Below are 19,855 nucleotides of genomic sequence, written 5' to 3'. Positions count from 1 at the left end.
TCAGATTTCCATTCAAAGTTTTTCACTTTGTTTACGAAGTCGCTCTTGTCCCTTTCATACGAGGGAATAGATTTAACATAGTCTTGCAGGAAATAGTCAACATATACGGATGTTTTTTCCAATATGCCATTCCTGGCACTGAATATAGGACGTCCAGGAGGCACTTTGTTGTCCTTTTGAATTTTTGGTATGAAATATATCGTGGGTACAACCGGATTGTCATTTTTCAAGTATTTGTACTCGTTCTCACTTATCAATTGCTTATTACGCAAGCTTGATAGTTTTTTGTAGTATGTTAGATACATTTCTTTCAGTGTTTTAACATCCGTGCGTGTGTAACATTGTCTGTCATTTAATTGGCTCATAGCCTCCTTTGTATAATCTTCATGTGCCCATAAGACTATGTTTCCGCCCTTGTCACTGTTTCTTATTACGACATCTTTGATATTTTTAAATTTTTTCATTAATTGGAAATACTTGTGATCTTGGTTACGGTGCTTTTGAGTGGTCATCCCAATTTTTTTATTTAGTTTTTTAATTTATTATTTCATGAAATGTGTCGATGGAATCATGTAACATGATGGGACAAAATTTGGATTTTTGCTTGAACTTGGTAAGTCCTGCTCCTCTAGTAGCTGTATTTGCATTTTGCGGGACAGCAATTCCAACCGGATCATTCTCTTGATTCCACAATTCTTCAAGTTCTACAAGTGTATTGGAACCCGGGGGTGTAGATTCAATTGGAGGATTAGCCTGATCGCCAGCATCAATTTGTTTCTTTTTGATTGCATATAATTTCTTCAATTTCAATTTCCTTATTCCCTTGTATACATCCATCCGGACGTTTGGATAATCAAAGTTGTTGGGGGGACAGTATGACAAGCCAAGACTTAAAGTGGTTTCTTCGTTGTTGGACCCGGCCTCATGGCGTGGTCCTACCCCTCCCGCATGGCGGGCCCGGGACGACATCGGCCCTCCATCGATCCGCTGTCGCCCCCTTGGCGCTACCCTACACGAACTCTCTACAGGAGCAGCCACCCTAGCAACCCCCGGCTCTTCCCCCTGGTACACGGCGAACTCTCCGCGCCCCAACTCTGCAGGTCCGGCTGCCACTCCGGACCACCATGCCAGGCCCGACGCCATCTTGGGCCCATCGCGTCCCGAGCACGTGGCCTCGGCCCCAACCCCAGCGAAGCCCCGACATCGAGGCACCAAGATCCCCCCAGGTGGCAGAGTGGCCACTCGATGGATCCTCCAGCCGTCCCCTGGAGGGGGGGGGATTGGGGGGGGCCCGGTCGGCTGGCATGGTGGTCGGGCAGCCGGCCGGCGCTGGCTCCACCCCCCTGCTGGGTGGCTGGACACCACGATCCCGGCCCCTCTGGCCCCCAGGTGCGAGGGGTCCGGACATCAAAGGACTCCAGTCCTATATCTGGGCTAGCCCTGGATTAGGACGCCAGTTGTATCCTGGAGTCGAGAGCCCTGCTGACGCTGTCGCGGCTGACCCCGAGAAGAACTCGCTACCCTGAATCCTGAAACCACCTTGGGAGCCTGCTGGCGCTGCTGCGGCCCATCTTTGCTGAAACCACCTTGGGAGCCTACTGGCGTTGCCGCGGCCCATCTTTGCTGAAACCACCTTGGGAGCCTGCTGGCGCTGCCGCGGCCCATCTTTGCTGAAACCACCTTGGGAGCCTGCTGGCGCTGCCGCGGCCCATCTTCGCTGAAACCACCTATGGAGCCTGCTGGCGCTGCCGCGGCCCATCTTCGCTGAAACCACAGTTGGAGTCCTGCTGGCGCTGCCACGGCCCATCTTCGCTGAAACCATCTTGTGAGTCCTGCTGGCGCTGCCGCGGCTCGACCTCTCGGAACCCCCCAGCTCGAGGATTGAGAGCTGTGCGCAGGGTATCCCTATGCCCAACCAGAACTGATACTGACCCGCTACCCTGTTCCCTGTTTACGAGACTTTACGGATCCCTCGATCCGCTTGTACATATTGCCGAATCATCACCCTTTATTATTGATAAAACCTAAGAACTTATCCTCTTGTGTGGTGTCCATTTGTAGTGGTGTGCTTGCTCTGCTGTACGATCCTAGGAGAGGAACCTCGCTCAGGAGGCCTCTCGACAACGCTCGGCCACTTCCAGAAGGAGGGGTGGACCTAGGGGTGGTCAGTCAGACATCTTCTGCCTCCCCGGGATCGCCTTTCTAACATTGGTGGCAGGCGGTGGGATCCGAGCCAACGCAAATCGTACAGAGAGTGACTCACCCACTACCGACAGAAACACACCGCGACCATGACTACCAAAGAAACCAGACCGACTGTAGAGTTCCAGAAAGAGAAAATGGAAGAGTACAGTCATAAGGAATTGAAGCAATTCTGCAAGGACCTGGGCATCGCTACCACTGGCTTAAGCACCAAAGAAGATTTCGAGTCGGCCCTGCAAACATGGGTGGAGGCAGGAGCGACGCCACCCCAGAACGAAGATAACCCGGGCCCGAATGGATCCCCGGAGACCGACGCAACCCCAGCGGGGGAAAGACCCGCAGATATACGCACGGGCCTCTCCCACGAAGACGCCCAAGAACGAGAGAGGAACCGGCTCCACGAATTGGAGCTCGCCCGACTCCGGCTGGACGGAGAACTGCAGCTAGCTGAAAGGAAAATAGCCCTTGAGCAACTACGGCTGGAAGGAGACCTTGAGGAGAAACGGAGGCAGAGAGACCTAGAAGAAAAAAAACTCACGTTCAAGCACGAACGTGGCCTTAAAGAACTTGAAATCAAGTCCAAAACGAGTGAGGCCAGCGCCTCCGGGAGCCGGAGCTTGCCTCCTCCTGGGGACACGAAAGTTCACATCCCCAAGGATGTCGTCAAAGAGTACTATAAAAACGACGACATCCAACAGTGGTTCAAAGCGTATGAAGTAGCCATGACCGCCAATCGAGTACCCCTCAAGGACTGGGGCGCTGGCTTGTGGGGGAAGTTCGTCAACGAAGGGAGGGACGCCCTGCTAGAGCTCCCCGATGCTGAGATGACCTCGTACGAACACATGAAGGCCGCCCTCCTCACTTGCTACGGACTCACCCCCGAAATGTACCGGCAGCGATTCCGAGACTGTAAAAAACGACCCGGTACCGCATGATTGGAGTACATAAACTTTTATAGTAGAGCCCTAGAGGGGTGGATCAAAGGCAGCCAGGTCACCACCTACGAGCAGTTGTTCTACCTCATTGTCTGGGAACACCTTTCCAACAACTGTTTCATCGAACTCCGGCAGCATCTCCTCGACAGCAAACTGACAGAGCCACGGAAACTCGCTGTCGAGGCTGATCGATGGGTGAGCACCCGAGTCCCCCGGAGCCCGATGGGAGACTACGGCTGAGGATCCCCGGGGAACCACCGGCCACGAGGCGGCGGAGGAGGCCAGAACAGGGGCCGAGACGCCCCCACGGGGCCACCCCCAACCTCCACTTCGCCATCCCTGGCCCGAAAGGGGGGCCCCCCCCGCCCCCCCAGCACGACCGGGGCCCCGCCCAAGCGTCACCTGCCACAGATGCCAGCGGCCTGGTCACTATGCTAATGACCCCCTCTGCCCGATGAACCAACGACCCGGCACCACCGGTCCTCCAAACCGCCAGATCGCGGCCGCCACCCTGGGCGAAGAAAGAAGCGAAGAAGAGGACAACGACCCCGAGCAGGCCGAGTGGGAGCCCGCCGCTATGTCCTTGGTGTGCCTGGGTGAAAGAGACATGATCCCCCGAGCCCCGATCCCAGGCAACACACAAAAGTACAGCCAATGGGTCACCATTAATGGACACCGGGCCGAAGCCCTCCGTGACACTGGAGCCAGCGTAACGGCGGTCCGCTGCCATTTGGTGGCCCCCAAACAGATCTTGCCCAACATCCTGTGCCCAGTACGGTCGGCGGACAACTCCGAGAGCTTGTGCCAGATGGCACGGATCCCCTTCGAGTGGGGAGGGGTGTCGGGCATGCAGAAAGTGACTGTCCGGGACGATGCCCCCGTGGACTGCCTCCTCGGGAACGACCTGGAAAGTTCCCCCTGGGCCCACGTCGAGCGGAGAGAGCATCTGGGGATGCTAGGCCTGCCCGAGTGGGTCTGTGCGACCACCCGGTCCATGGCCGCCCGGGCCACCGCCCCGAACGAAGATACCCCACCTGAGGAACTGGAGTGGCCCGCACCTCCGCCGCCCGCCGTCCCCGAGGACGCCGACCCCGAGCCCGGCCCCCAGGGGCCCAGCCATGAAGACATCACCGAGCTCGGCCACCTCCCGAACTAGCCCAATGGCGCCAAGAAGGTGGCCCCACACGAGAACAGTTCCGGCAAGAGCAGAAAACTTGTCCCTCCCTCGAGGGAATCCGACAACAAGCCACCACTCAAGCCGCCGGAGACCCATCGGGGTCCCATTGGGTCTATTGGGACCACGAACTCCTATACAGCGAGCAGAAAATTGCCTAACTGGGGGCCAGCTGAGTACTGGTGGTCCCCCTACGATTCAGAGACTTCCTCTTAAACCTGGCACACGACGTGCCCCTCGCCGGGCACCTGGGGCAGGACAAAACCTACAGCCGTTTGGTGACCCATTTTTACTGGCCAAGAATGCGCAACGATGTGAACAATCACTGCAGAACCTGTCCGACCTGTCAAGCCAGTGGGAAGAGCGGGGGGAAAGTCAAGGCCCCGCTCCAACCCTTTCCCGTGGTAACAACCCCCTTCGAGCGAGTGGGGATCGACATAGTGGGGCCCCTGGACCCCCGCACCTCTCAGGGACACCGCTTCATCCTCGTCCTGGTGGACCATGCCATCCGCTATCCAGAAGCCATCCCCCTCCGGACCATAACGGCCCCCGTGGAGGGCCGAGCGCTAATGGGGATCTTCTCCAGAGTCGGCTTCCCCCGAGAGGTCGTGAGTGATCGGGGCACAAACTTTATATCCAAATACATGCGGTCCCTGTGGCAACAGTGCGGGGTCACGTATAAGTTCACCACCCCCTATCACCCCCAAGGGAATGGACTTGTAGAGCGGTTTAACCGAACACTTAAGGGGATGATCAAGGGTCTAGAAGAGCCACTACGACGTAAATGGGACGTCCTACTGCCCTGTCTCCTGTTTGCCTATCGGGAGGTGCCCCAGAAGTCCCTGGGGTTCAGCCCATTTGAACTATTATACGGACACCCCGTCCGAGGACCCCTCAGCCTGGTCAAAGAAGGCTGGGAGACGGATGTACGAGATGCTCCACCGGATGTCTACCGGTACCTCCTGACCCTCCGCAACCAAACTTGGAAGTTCCGGGAACTTGCCGAGGCCAACCTTGAGGCCAGTCAGGAGGAGATGAAACGCTGGTATGACCAGAACGCCTCGTCCATCGAGTTCGAGCCGGGCCAACAAGTCTGGGTCATGTCCCCGGTCGAACCTTGTGACCTCCAGGACAAATGGACAGGGCCCTTCAAAGTGGTGGAGCGCAAGAGCCCCGTCACCTATCTGGTGGACATGGAGTCCCCCCGGAACCCCCTCCGGGTTCTACACGCCAACAGGCTCAAGCCTCACTTCGCTCGCACGGAGCTGAGCCTGCTATTGGCTACCGATGACGGAGCAGAGGACGACTCCGAGCCCCTACCGGACCTCCTGAGCACCGCCGAGAAGGACGGCTCCGTTGAGGGGGTCACCCTCTCCTCTGCCCTGACCCCAGAACAACACCACGACTGCCGAAAGCTGCTGGGGCAATTTGCGGACCTATTTTCCTTCACTCCCGGGGTCACCCGGTGGTGTGTTCACGACGTCGACACCGGGGACAGCCCGCCTGTGCGGCACCGAGCTTTCCGAGTTCCCGACAGAGTTCGGGCTTGCATCCAGCCCGAAGTTGCCAAGATGCTAGCACTGAGGGTGGTCGAACCCTCAGACAGTGCCTGGGCCAGTCCCATTGTCCTGGTCCCTAAGGCCGCCGCCCCGGGCGCCCCCCCGGAACTCCGGTTCTGTGTCGACTACCGGGGGCTGAATGCCGTCACTAGGACCGACGCCCATCCCATCCCCCGGGCGGATGAACTGATCGATCGCCTGGGGGGCGCCAGGTATCTCAGCACCTTTGACCTCACGGCCGGGTATTGGCAGATCGGCCTCACCCCTGGTGCCCAAGAGCGATCTGCCTTCTCGACCCCCGATGGCCACTTCCATTTCAAAGTGATGCCCTTCGGCATGAAAAACGCCCCGGCCACCTTCCAGAGACTAGTGAATAGAGTGCTGGCGGGGCTAGAAGAGTTCAGCGCCGCCTATCTGGACGATATTGCGGTGTACAGCCTCCACTGGGACGAGCACCTGACGCACCTCTGGGAGGTCCTGACGGCCCTCCGACGGGCCGGACTGACAATTAAGGCCAGCAAGTGCCAGATAGGCCAAGGGTCTGTGACCTATCTGGGACACCAAGTAGGGAGCGGCCAGGTGGCTCCCCTCCAACCAAAGATTGACGCCATCCGGGCCTGGGAGCCCCCGGTCACCCAGACAGCAGTCCGAGCCTTCCTGGGGCTCACAGGATATTACCGGCGCTTCATCAAAGACTATGGGAGCATTGTGGGGCCCCTCACTGAACTGACAACTACCACAGAAGGTGCACTGGACCCCCGAGTGCCCAACAGCCTTTGAGACTCTGAAGACTGCCATGTGCACCGCCCCAGTGCTCCAAGCTCCCGACTACAGCCGAGAGTTTGTGGTCCAAACCGACGCCTCGGAGCACGCCATCGGGGCGGTCCTGTCACAAGTTAACCCTGAGGGAATCGACCGGCCTATGGCCTTCATCAGTCGGCGCCTGCTGGCTAGGGAACAACGATGGAGCACCATCGAGAGAGAAGCCTTCGCCGTCGTATGGGCCCTAAAGAAACTACGGCCCTACCTCTTCGGCACCCACTTCCGGGTCCAGACCGACCACCGGCCCCTGCGGTGGCTGATGCAGATGCGTGGCGAAAACCCGAAGCTGTTGCGATGGTCCATCTCCCTCCAAGGGATGGACTTCACTGTGGAGCATCGCCCTGGCAACGACCACGCCAATGCTGATGGCCTGTCCCGCTTCTTCCGCCTCGGCGAGGAGAACCCCCAAGAGGATGGGTGACTCTCCCCTGCCTTGAGCTGGGGGGGACGTGTGTTGGACCCGGCCTCATGGCGTGGTCCTACCCCTCCCGCATGGCGGGCCCGGGACGACATCGGCCCTCCATCGATCCGCTGTCGCCCCCTTGGCGCTACCCTACACGAACTCTCGACAGGAGCAGCCACCCTGGCAACCCCCGGCTCTTCCCCCTGGTACACGGCGAACCCTCCGCGCCCCAACTCTGCAGGTCCGGCTACCACTCCGGACCACCATGCCAGGCCCGACGCCATCTTGGGCCCATCGCGTCCCGAGCACGTGGCCTCGGCCCCAACCCAGGCGGAGCCCCGACATCGAGGCACCAAGATCCCCCCAGGTGGCAGAGTGGCCACTCGACGCATTCCCGAGGAGGGGAGTTTCGATGGGCCTCCAGCCGTCCCCGGACGCCTGGTATAGATCGCCCTCCGGCCTCCCTGGGCGCTGGCTCCACCCCCTGCTGGGTGTCTGGACACCACGATCCCGGCCCCTCTGGCCCCCAGGTGCGAGGGTCCTGACATCAAAGGACTCCAGTCCTATATCTGGGCTAGCCCTGGATTAGGACGCCAGTTGTATCCTGCAGTCGAGAGCCCTGCTGAGGCTGTCGCGGCTGACCCCAAGAAGAACTCGCTACCCTGAATCCTGAAACCACCTTGGGAGCCTGCTGGCGCTGTCGCGGCCCATCTTTGCTGAAACCACCTTGGGAGCCTGCTGGCGCTGCCGCGGCCCATCTTTGCTGAAACCACCTTGGGAGCCTGCTGGCGCTGCCGCGGCCCATCTTTGCTGAAACCACCTTGGGAGCCTGCTGGCGCTGCCGCGGCCCATCTTTGCTGAAACCACCTTTGGAGCCTGCTGGCGCTGCCGCGGCCCGTCCTCGCTGAAACCACCGTTGGAGTCCTGCTGGCGATGCCGCGGCCCATCTTCGCTGAAACCAACTTGTGAGTCCTGCTGGCGCTGCCGCGGCTCGACCTCTCGGAACCCCCCAGCTCGAGGATTGAGAGCTGTGCGCAGGGTATCCCTACGCCCAACCAGAACTGAGACTGACCCGCTGCCCTGTTCCCTGTTTACGAGACTTTACGGATCCCTCGATCCGCTTGTACATATTGCTGAATCATCACCCTTTATTATTGATAAAGCCTAAGAACTTATCCTCTTGTGTGGTGTCCATTTGTAGTGGTGTGCTTGCTCTGCTGTACGATCCTAGGAGAGGAACCTCGCTCAGGAGGCCTCTCGACAACGCTCGGCCACTTCCAGAAGGAAGACATCTTCTGCCTCCCCCGGGACCGCCTTTCTAACATTCGTCTTTTGTTAGCGTTATTTTAGTATAGTATAGTATAGTATAGTATAAACCATTTTATAGCGCGCTCCGTTACTGGAGAGTATCCTGGCGCGGGAAAAAGAGAAAAGCAGACAACAGAGCACAGGAAAGAACCTTAGTTTACACTATTAAACAGATGTGTTTTCAGATGTTTTTTGAAGGCAGCAACTGTAGGTGTGGAGCGCAGATGAAAAGGAAGAGCGTTCCAGGCGCGAGCCACAACCACAGAAATCGACTGGCCGCCAAGTCTGGCACGTTTAAAACGGGGAAGGGTCAATTTAAACAAAGTGGAGGATCTTAGGGTGCGTGCAGGGGCATAACTGATAAATCTTTTTCTCAAATACTGGGGACCCTGATTGTGGGTAGCACGAAACGCCAGTACCAGAGATTTAAACAAGATGCGCTGTGCAACAGGAAGCCAGTGGAGTGTGCGCATCTCAGCGCGCACGCTCTTCCATCTGGGGATGTTGAATAATAGACGGACAGCCGCGTTCTGGATAATTTGCAGTCGTTTTACTAGATAAGAGGGAATGCCACTGAACAATGCATTTGCATAGTCCAACCTGGCCAGTATGAGTGCCCGAGCAACAGATTCCCTGGCATCTCTTGGGAGCAGGGGAAAGAATTTGCGGAGCATTTTTAAAGTGGCAAAACAGGTGCCAGTAAGTTTTTTTATGTGGTGTTCGAATCTAAGGTCCTCTGCGAACCAAATGCCAAGATTTTTTGCAGGTCTCCCCATCTCTTTCGGGCTGGGAATGTCAGGAGGCCAAAGAGTGCTCATGAACAAGGGGGGAAAAGAACCATAAAAAAGCACTTCGGATTTGTCCTCGTTGCACTTCAACTGGGCCTTCGTTAGCCAGCGAAATACAGAGGACAAACATAGATGGACTATAGATGTGTCCAGATTATCATCTGGCCAGGTGAACAGCAGTTGGGTATCATCTGCATACCCTATGATCTTAGCCCCGAACTGTTCCGCTAGATAAACCAGGGGGGTGATGTAGACATTGAACAGTAAGGGGCTAAGAGTGGAACCCTGCGGGACACCTGTAAGCAGAGGTTTGGGCTCAGAGGCATGGGGAGGCAACCAGACCTGCTGAGTCCTATCAGAAAGGAAGGAGTACAGCCAGTCTAGCACAACCCCCCCAATGCCTATGTCGGCCAGCCGGCCAAGGAGAAGCTCATGAGGGACGGTATCGAACGCGGCAGAGAGGTCCAATAGGATTAGGACCGCTCTGCCACCTCCGTCTAAACAGTCCCGAATGGACTCGCTCATCTCCAACAGGGCCGTCTCGGTGCTGTATGCAGCCCTAAAGCCCGATTGAGCAGGGTGGAGGGCGTTGGAAGTTTCAACAAAGCTCTCTAATTGTTGAAATGCCACCTTCTCACAGATTTTCGTGAGTGCCGGTAGGAGGGAGATGGGTCGGTAATTCCCTGGGGCCGTCCAGTCCAGTCCTGGTTTTTTCAGAAGCGGCAGAAGCTTAGCCTGTTTCCAAACAAGAGGAACCTCGCCCGTAGCCAGTGAGAGGTTCACTATCTGCGTGATCTCAGAGCAGACCATTTCTGCCACTTCCGAAAGCACCCGGGCCGGACACGGATCGGCTGGAGAGCCAGATTTCAAGGACTGGAGTAGAGGGAGAGTAACGTCCTCTACAATCCGCACAAAGTTCGTAAACTGCTGTCCGGAACTAGGGCATAGGGAGGGACAAGGGTCAGCTGCAGAGCAGTCGGCAGGAAGAGCTGCTGAAAGGTCTTGCTGGATCATCGTTATTTTGGTAATAAAAAAGGAGGACAACTCCTCGCACCATTGCATCGAGGGCGGGTGGGAAACAGCCTCCGCGACGGGTGCCACAAAGCTTTTAACAATGGCAAAGATCTCTTTGCCATTGTTATCTGCCTTGGCGATGCGCCCAGCATAGTAGTTCCCCTTAGCAACCTTAATGGCTGCGTAGTAATCTTTTTGGGCAAGCCGTAGAGTGGATTTAGCCTCGGGGCTGTAAGCACATCTCCACGCTCGTTCAAGCTTTTTACACCCCAGTTTCAGTTCCCTCAATTCTGGGGAAAACCAAGGTTTACCACTGTTTGTGTTACTTTTTTCTCCAATAGCTCCTTTTCTTTCTTTGGAGATTTTGATTTCCGTCTTGCTGCTATGCGTCTCTGTTTATGTTTGACATTTGTCCGCTTCCGTTTGTCTGGGATCGAGTCATAGGTCTCAAAGTTGCCAGTCTTTGAGCCGCTAAAAGATTCATTTCTTTCCCCGGGGATGGTTTAGCCCCACTTGCGCCACTTGGGGGGTTCCTTAATTCAGAGTCTTCGTCACTGTTAGATGTTAGTTGATCACTGGATGTTGTGGCTGTATCTTCACCTACCCTTCTTTGACGACTGATGGCCCTCGTATTAGTGACTGGACCCTGTTTTTGTTGGGATTTTCGAACGGCATCGTATTTCCTGGCAAAGGTGAATATTTGCCCCACCTCGTAATCAACTTTGTCGCGTTGAAATTTGTGTATCTTGCGATCTTTGATTTTCTCCTCTTCTTTCTTTAAGCGAGCTGTCATTTCTTTACGTAATTTGCTTATTTCTTCCTCCTGCCCTATTGCTTCCAACTCTTCATTTAGAGTGTCTATTTCGGTCAATAGACGAGCCCTGCCGATATCTGCATATTTTATCAACAATAGGGTTGATCTTCTTGAAGAGTCTAAATTCAACTCTGCCCACTCACGCATTAGGTCTGGGTGCGGTTCTTCATAGGTGGGGGCAGTTAAAATTCGAAGTCCCCGTGGGATTCTTCCTACCTCGATATAACTTTGGAGGGACCTAGATTCCCACCATTTACTCATTTCCATTTTCATCTTTTTTTCGAGAATTTTCATTTTGTATTGTACCGAATCAGGTTTGGCCATAAACACTGCATCATTAGGTCGTGAGGTTAGGTTCACGTGAGGGGTATCTTTAAACATTCCTGTGGCTGCCGCCTCCCTCTCTTTCACGATGTCGCTCGACATATTGGGGTTTTAAATATTTAAATTTGTTGTTTGCTTGCAAAAAGGAACGAGGCCGATTGTCTTGCTAATTCGCTCCTTGTTGTAGCATTCCACACTCCTCCACCCCGCAATCCCGATGTCTCTATACCTGGTAGATGCTTGTACCGGGGCTTTTTGCTGTGTGGGCTGGAACCGTCCACTCAGCTGGCGTCCTCGTACTGCTACCGGGAAGTATTTTCGGTGCGGGGGGACTTGGCGGTGATTCCTTCTTGGATTTCCCTCTGGCCCAATTATGGAGGAGGGGTCCGTGTTGAACTGGTTTCGGAAACACCAGTCTATTAAATCCAACAATCCTGTCAGATCAGCCGCCACGTCTTGAATGACGCGCTGCCACCAGCAAACAGGACACAGACCCGATATCGGTGCTTTTGTTGTTTATTTCCCCAAAGGTCAGAGACGCGTTTCGCAGCTTGACGCCGCTTGTTCACTCGACAAATGTTGTGGACTTGGGAAACATTTTTAAAGTGGCAGTGCATAATTAAAGTGAGTCACGTGATTTACAATCTCTATAGCAATGGAAAAAATACTAATGCGTACCTATTTATTTATTTATTTATTTATTTTTAATATTTATAGAGCGCTTAATATACCCGTGGGCGTCTTGGCGCTAAAAACCATTTATCTGAATACGAACTGTGAACTGATGAACCAGTTAATTAAAATGGACTGTGAAAGAAAAGATGATTATTGAGTGAACAGCCAAGTTTTCAGGCGTTTACGGAAATGAAGGAGCGTAGCACTTTGCCTGATATTAAGAGGAAGGGTGTTCCAGAGTCTGGGGGCCGCCACCAAAAAGCGTCGGTCACCCCAGGTGACCGTTTTGGTGCGGGGGACAACCAGTTGATTGAGAGTGGCTGATCGTAAAGCTCTGGTGGGTTTGTAGTGTTGTAGTTGATCTTTTAGGAAGTGTGGTCCTTGATTATTAACTGCTTTGAACACAATGCAGAGAGATTTGAAATGAATTCTTTTTTGTACAGTGAGCCAATGAAAATCCTTTATATTTTTGGAAATGGATTCAAATTTTGTCTTGCCGGAAAGCAGACGTGCCGCCGCGTTTTGTACCGTTTGGAGTTTAGTAATTACTCTGGTTTGAGCATTAAGGAATAGCCCATTACAATAGTCCAAGGCTGAAAGGACAAGGGCAGAGACAAGTGTCTTGATGGCAGAGTCAGGGAGGAAAGGGCGTATTTTCCTGATCATTTTTAATTTCAAATGTGCCGTAGACACCGTTTTGTTGGCGTGGTCCATGAAGATTAGACCGTCATCGAAGATGACTCCGAGATTCCTGACCTTGGTAGTGGGAGTGGGAGGGGTACCGAAGGTCTCTGGCCACCAACTAGTTGGCCAGGCTGGTAAAAGTGGTCCAAAGATGAGAACCTCGGTTTTTTCCGAATTTAGCTTTAGGCAGTTGGTAGCCATCCATTCTCCTATATCTAGGAGCCCATTCTTAAATTTTTCGGCTACTTGCTCTCCATCCCCTTTAATTGCCAACACTAGTTGGGTGTCGTCGGCGTAAGAGGTTAGGCTCATCCCATGTGCTTTGATGGTCTTAGCAAGGTCCGACACATAAATGTTAAAAAGTGTCGGACTCAGGGATGAGCCTTGAGGTACTCCGCAAGGAGCAGAGAGTTGGGCCGATTGAAAGGGTCCTAGTATGACAGCCTGCGTTCTTTTGGCAAGGAAGGACGCAATTAAGTCTTTGGCAGTGTGGCAGATGCCAAATCCCTGGACACGGTCGACCAAGGTGTTGTGGTCGACCGTGTCGAAGGCCGCCGATAAATCTAGCAGAACCAGGATGGCAGTGCCTCCTTGGTCCCTGATTATCCTGATGTCATCGGCGGCTTTAATCAGGGCTGTCTCTGTCCCATGGTGTTTCCTGAACCCAAACTGCGTGTTGTCAAGGAGCTGGTGTTTTTCTATAAAGTCGGAAATCTGGGTATTCATGATTTTTTCGATCACCTTCGCCATGAAGGGGAGGCTAGCGATAGGGCGATAGTTTTTTAGCTCACTTTTATCCAGGGAGGGTTTTTTTAGCAAAGGTTTTAATAAAGTGTTTTTGAGGGAATCCGGGTAGTTGCCTGACAGAAGAATTGAATTGCAAACCTGCGTGAGTGCCGGTATGATAAAGTCCATTACCGGTCGAAGTACAGAAAGAGGGCAGGGGTCCAGAGATGATCCTGATTTAATAGTGGACAGTGTGATTTTTATTTGGTCAGGGGTGACCTGTTGGAAGCTGAGGAACATATTGGCTGGAGAAGAGGTAGTAGGTGTGATTGTACTTAGAGGTGATTTGGTGGAAAAAGCCTGGTAGATATCGTCAACTTTGGTGAAAAAAAAGGAGGCGAGAGAATCACACAAAAGTTGCGACGGAGGGGGAGTGAGGTCAGGGGAATTACCTGATAGTGCTTTAGTGATTTGAAATAGTTGTTTGCTAGAATTCTTAGCTTTCTCAATTTGATCATTTACAATATTGTGTGCACATTTTTAACATTTTGGACGTTTGTTTATGTGCAAAGGCGCAATAAATAGACAAATACAAGTGTATAAGTAAAATACTAAACATCACTTGACCCTAAAAGCTGCCTTTTACCGGATAATAGTCCGTATTGGAATTACTCTACTTCCAAATCTCTGTCAATGATCCACATCGTAAAATACTGATACATTGCCTTTTTCAAATGCCTAAAATGTACAAATCATGAATGGTTTGTGCATTTGTCAAGGTATAGTGTGGCATGCCCCTTGCCTATTGTCCTTGCAAGTTAGGCTCTATTTATTGCTTTGTTACTAATTGCAATTGTTGACAACTTGTTTGGTAATGTGTTTAAATGCACGAAACTTTATTAAAAATGTGTGTGATCAAGCGCTCTGTGGAGCGCGAAACGCGTCACGTTGGGTTTATGGTGACAATAAACTGTACATTATTTACTGACTAACCCTGTGACCTGTGGTTCTTGTTCCCGAGTGCTGGTTCTTAACGCCGTTCTTTGGAGTGATATTATTTCCGGCTTGCTCCGCCGGACACCAGCCACCCCTTGATAGCAAGGGATCACCGGTAAGGAATATATATATATATATATATATATATATATATATATATATATATATATATATATATATATATAAATATATATCTCAAACCACACTCCTTTACTGATTGAAGAAAGTAGAGCACACACAGGTTTCCAGGTAAGCTACCCTTTATTGTGAACCATCAGCATGACGCATTTTGTTTCTTCAAACTTCCTCAGATGCCGCAAAATTTGCAAATTGGTTCTCCAGCCCACCCATTAAAGCGAAATTCCCCTCTACGATTGGCTGAGGCATTACTGACACATTCACAAAGGGAATGTCCCAAACTCAGAAATCTAAGCTCGTGTGGAGCAGACACCTTAGCGTAAGTACTGACCACAGTGGGCGGTGTTTGCGCCTTCCACAGTGCGTGCCTTGATCTTTTTGCTCACCAAGCCACCCCAGTTCAGACATGGCCTTATGCAAATCAGTCTTGACCCTGTGCCTCATGAGAACAGGGTCAAGACTGATTTGCATATGATTTGATCTGACCTGGGGTGGCTTGGTGAGCAAAGTAACAATGGATTAAACCCAGACTGTGACTGGGGGTGAATGTTTTGCCATTGTGCAACATTCCGTCCATCATCTGGTGTGTTTTGCTATTCACCCTATGTGGGAAGGGTATGCCCAGGCGTGGGTCCCGTGCTCACTTCGCCACTGGAGTCAAGCTATCCTCGCTGAAGACGGCTGATAGCCAGAAACAGGTCCTAGGATGCTTGATTCAGGTCCAGAGAAGACTGTTCCCATGAGGCACAGGGTCAAGACTGATTTGCATGTGGCTTGGTGAGCAAAATTACGATGGATTAAACCCAGATCTGTAACTTGGGGTGAATGTTTAGCCATTGTGCAACATTCCGTCCATCATCTTGTGTGTTTTGCTATTCACCCTAAGTGGTAAGGGTATGCCCAGACGTTGGTCCCTTGCTCACTACGCCACTGGAGTCAATCAATCCTGGCTGGGTATTAAAGCACTTTAAATGAGTAGTGCAAGTTCTACACAAAAGTATACTTTATTTTGTTTTTATGTCACGGGCACAAAGAGCTGAAATCCCAGCTTCTGCTCAACATCCTGTTATTCTGGGTGATCTCCCCGTACCATAAAAAAACAACAAAACAAAGATGTTTTCATGTAAAACTTCTGCTTCTCAAGTAAAAAGCTTTAATACCCACTGGCCAAGTTCGCACAATATTCAAATTGACTTCATTAACTGTCCTTTGTAAATGGCTGCTTCTCATTGGTTAATATGGTCACTAGTCCCTCCTTTTTTTCCTTCTGTAACCTCCCATGAGTACTGCCCCTCTTACATGTGGTGTTACTCGGCCTGTTATTTATTAATTTCTGAGGACTCTTATTTTAGTTCAGGCTCAGGAACAAACTTGCTCTCTGTGCTCATAATTATTAGCAGCTGCTGTCTCTGGTCCTTGGCTACAGCTCTACCCCTTCACTCCTCACTGCTTGCCCACCCCCTAACCACTTCTCTGAGGTCTGTTTGTTTATTTCTTTTAAGTTGTCTTTCCCCACCTCCAACACTGCTTTGCCGCCTCTCCGAAATCGCAGTTTTTTTTAGTTAAATTTGTAGATCCCGGGCAGGAGATTAAGTGCTTTTCTAAGAATCACTGAATGTTGAGTTCATTCTGAGACTCGAATACTGGTCCCAAGCTCCAGAGTCGGCAACTCTGATTGCTGAGCCACAAATTCTCCCTCTGGCGACAGCACAATATTATATATATATATATATATATATATATATATATATATATATATATAAGCTTGTTATGCAATCATGTTCCAATAGAAACTACACACAGGCAAATTAATGTTATTAACCAAAGCTAGAAAAAAAAAAAAAGTTAAGGCGTTCTTGCATTGGTTATTAACATTTCTCCATTGCAAATAGCCCGTGTGTAGTTTCTATTGGAACGTGTCTGCATAACAGTATACAACCTTTACAATGCAACTTTTACCACGCAGTGCCTTTACGACGCAACTTTTACAACGCAAACCATTACAACGCATTGCGCTGGGGGGCGCTCTAGGATAGGGAATATATTTAATTTACTATCCAACACCTTCCCTACTATCCACGGGGACTGGAGTTGGAATAATAAATTAAATAAATCACTATCCAGCGCCTAAAAGCACTATGCGTTGTAATGGTATTCGTTGTAAATACCGCGTTGTAAAGGCATGCGATGTAAAAGTATGCGTTGTAACGTCATACATCCCTGCATAACAAGCAAATATATATAATTTTGTGCAAATTAGTATTTACTAAATGCCTACTATTTCACAACATTAGGAAAATTATATCCTACAATCTCAAGTGCTGTGCGGATATATTTTATGTTTACTTTAATAAAATGGCCGCAGACGTCTCCGGCCGTCTGATCGCGATGTTGCTGGTCCTTGCTAGCCGTAGGGTGGCCATGTGTTGGGGTCACAGGCCGGCTCCCAAGGTTGAGAGTTGGCTGGAGGACGCCTCTTGGTGCGAGACTCTCCTGTTGGAGTTCTGGGATTTAATGCCTGCTAGGTCCCGACCTGTTGACATCTGGGGCCCTTTGATTACCTACCTTCTTTCCCGTTCTCAACCGGGGGCACTGCCTCTCCCGCGCTCCCTGCCGGCCTTGGGCCCGCGGCGGCCGCCGGTGCTGGTCAGTGACTGCCTCTCCCCCCTGCAGTTGGCGCTCTCTCCCCTTATTCCCTAGCCCTTCATTGCCTACAATGCTCTGTGTTTTCCCATGAGGGGGGGACCTTGATGTGATGGAGCTGTGACATTCTTCTCATGATTATTTACTGTGCTGACAGTTGACGCCTATGTGTAATGGAACGCTTGACCTGCTTTCTTTTTTGTAGATTGCACTGTGATGTTGCACGATGTACTGTGTTTGCCTTGATTTTTCCTAATAAAGGTTTTTAAAAATAAAAAAATAAATAAATAAAAAGAAGAAAATGGCCGCAAGATTTACACCTACAAAGGATGGCTGCAATTAAACTGAGCTACTATTACCTTGTGGGAGGTGTGGTCATGTGGCAGTGCTTGAATGCCCGGTAAATATGACCACCAACATTCTGTTAAAAAAGGGAAAGTGTCAGTACCTAACAGCATGGCTACAGCAGCATCAATTAGTGACTTCTAAGATAGAGTATGGTGCTTCGGGAGGGTAGTCCGTGAATAGCGCCTGTGGAGTACGTGCGCTCAGCTGTAGGGAATCCTGCCACTGACATTCACTGCGGTTGATCCTGGCTGTGCGTATTTGTGAGACGCTGCTCAGGCTTTATCACTTCTGCTGGAGCACAGGTTTATTTTTATTCAGTTTTCTATAGCACAGATATGTGTAAAGTGATTGTCTACCCTGCTGCACAGGAAGAGACAATGCTGCAATGGATGAGGTTACCCAGCCCCATAAGAGCCACAAACAAGACGACCCCTCGCATTAAAAAACAACAAAAGCGTCTGCCTTTTTTTTAGATCTCTCTTTGCGACATGCTGTATTCTGGCATGGCCTTGAAGCTCCGTCCACTCTCCGCCCATCTTTTTTAAATTGGCTGATGTCACTGTTCTTTGTAAAATTTTGGCTTTTGATTTGTTAATAGGCTTACTAGTCCCTCCTTAGTACCTCCCTCCCTTCTGTTTTTACCTTCCAGAAGGACTGGCCCTTTTACATATTACTCAGTATGCTTTATTTACAGTCTGTCAGCACTATTTGCTTACATGCCTTGATACCTCTAACGCAAATTAATGTTTTTTTATGAAAGTGAAGCATGCTTGGACTTTAACAAAGGCGGCTTGGCTACTTTTGTTTTGTGCCCGGATATTTTTAGCTTTTAATAAGCAGCGCGGTCCAGGCAGCATGCTGCGCTGCTTATTAAAAGCATAAAATATTGAAAAGAAATAAAGTTTGACGAGCCGCTCCTTTCTTTTATGCTGCGATAAAACTCTGTTGAGCATTCCACAAGCCCCGCCACGCCCGACTCCAACGAAAGGCACGGCTCGCCAAACTCTATTTTTACAAAATGGTAATCTTTAAATAAACAGCGCAGCAAGGCAGCATGCCGCGCTGCTTACTAAAAAAATAAAAAAGTTTGGCGAGCCACGCCTTTATTTTCTTAGACGCAGCTCAACAAACTCTGTTGGGCATTCTGAAAGCCCCGCCTCGCAACATCCCAATTAGAAAAATTGTAAGAAAACATTCCGGCTCCTGTTTATTTTTACAAATTAGTCACTCCCTGCCATCAGGTTATGTAGTATGCGATACGTCTCGCATTTGCAAGAGTTTGAGCTATAATGGCGGCACCCATGTTTTTTTATTGTTTGTTTCTTATGGGAGAGTAATGCTATATTTGTTTCATAGATACACTATAGTATGCAATTTTCTGGAAGTAGAACAAAGAATGTTCATAAAATTTCTTCCCGTAACTATTGTATCTCACAAAAAGAGGTTCCTGTTATTTTCTTTTTCAGGTACATTATTTTGTATAGATTATTTAGGATGAGAACATTGGATGTCTATTTATGAATAGTTTCAAAATAGTAATTGCATGTTCCTCTGATTCGAGATCTCCCTCCCTGCTGTCCCCTTCCTTTCCTTCCCTCACTTGATCCTATCCAAATTCTGCGCTATTATAGCAAACGGAATTGAGACGATCAAGAGGTGGACCACCTTGTGCATCGCTCCAATCCCGAGGTACAGGACTGCAGATGACATACTGAGAAGAAATTACTATGTCTGACAATAGAATCTCTTATGATGGCCTAATATGTGTGTTTGTGTATATGTGTGTGTATATATATATATATATATGTGTATATATATATTGGATATCTCACTTCTGTAATATATACACACACAGAAAAAGACATATGTAGTAATTCTTTTTGAATATCTGAATGTTATGTTATGTTATGCTAAATCCACTTGTAGCGCGCACGGATACTCAAGAGTGTCCCGGTGCGATGCCTGAGAGGGTACAAGAGGAGATTAACAAACAAAAAGGTGAGTCTTAAGTTTCTTTTTGAAAGTGACAGGGTTCTGGATGGACCTCAGAGAAAGGGGGATGGCATTCCAGGCAGCACTGGCCTTCACCGTGACAGAACTGACACCCATCCTTTGAAGCCTAAAGCGAGGCATTGGGTCGCAGATCGCAGGGCACTAGCCGGGGAGTAAAAGGAAAACCGCTTCTGAAGATAAAGGGGCCCAAGACCATGGAGGGGACGGTGGGCCAACACTAAAGATTTAAACCTGACCCTATCAGCAACAGGAAGCCAGTGAAGAGAACGTAATTGAGAGGACACGCTAT

This window comes from Lissotriton helveticus, chromosome 5_1 (genome assembly GCF_964261635.1).
Source record: "Lissotriton helveticus chromosome 5_1, aLisHel1.1, whole genome shotgun sequence".
NCBI classification, from domain to species: Eukaryota; Metazoa; Chordata; class Amphibia; order Caudata; family Salamandridae; genus Lissotriton; species Lissotriton helveticus.
The sequence above is the reverse complement of the archived record's forward strand: the minus strand, read 5'-3'. Positions refer to the sequence as shown.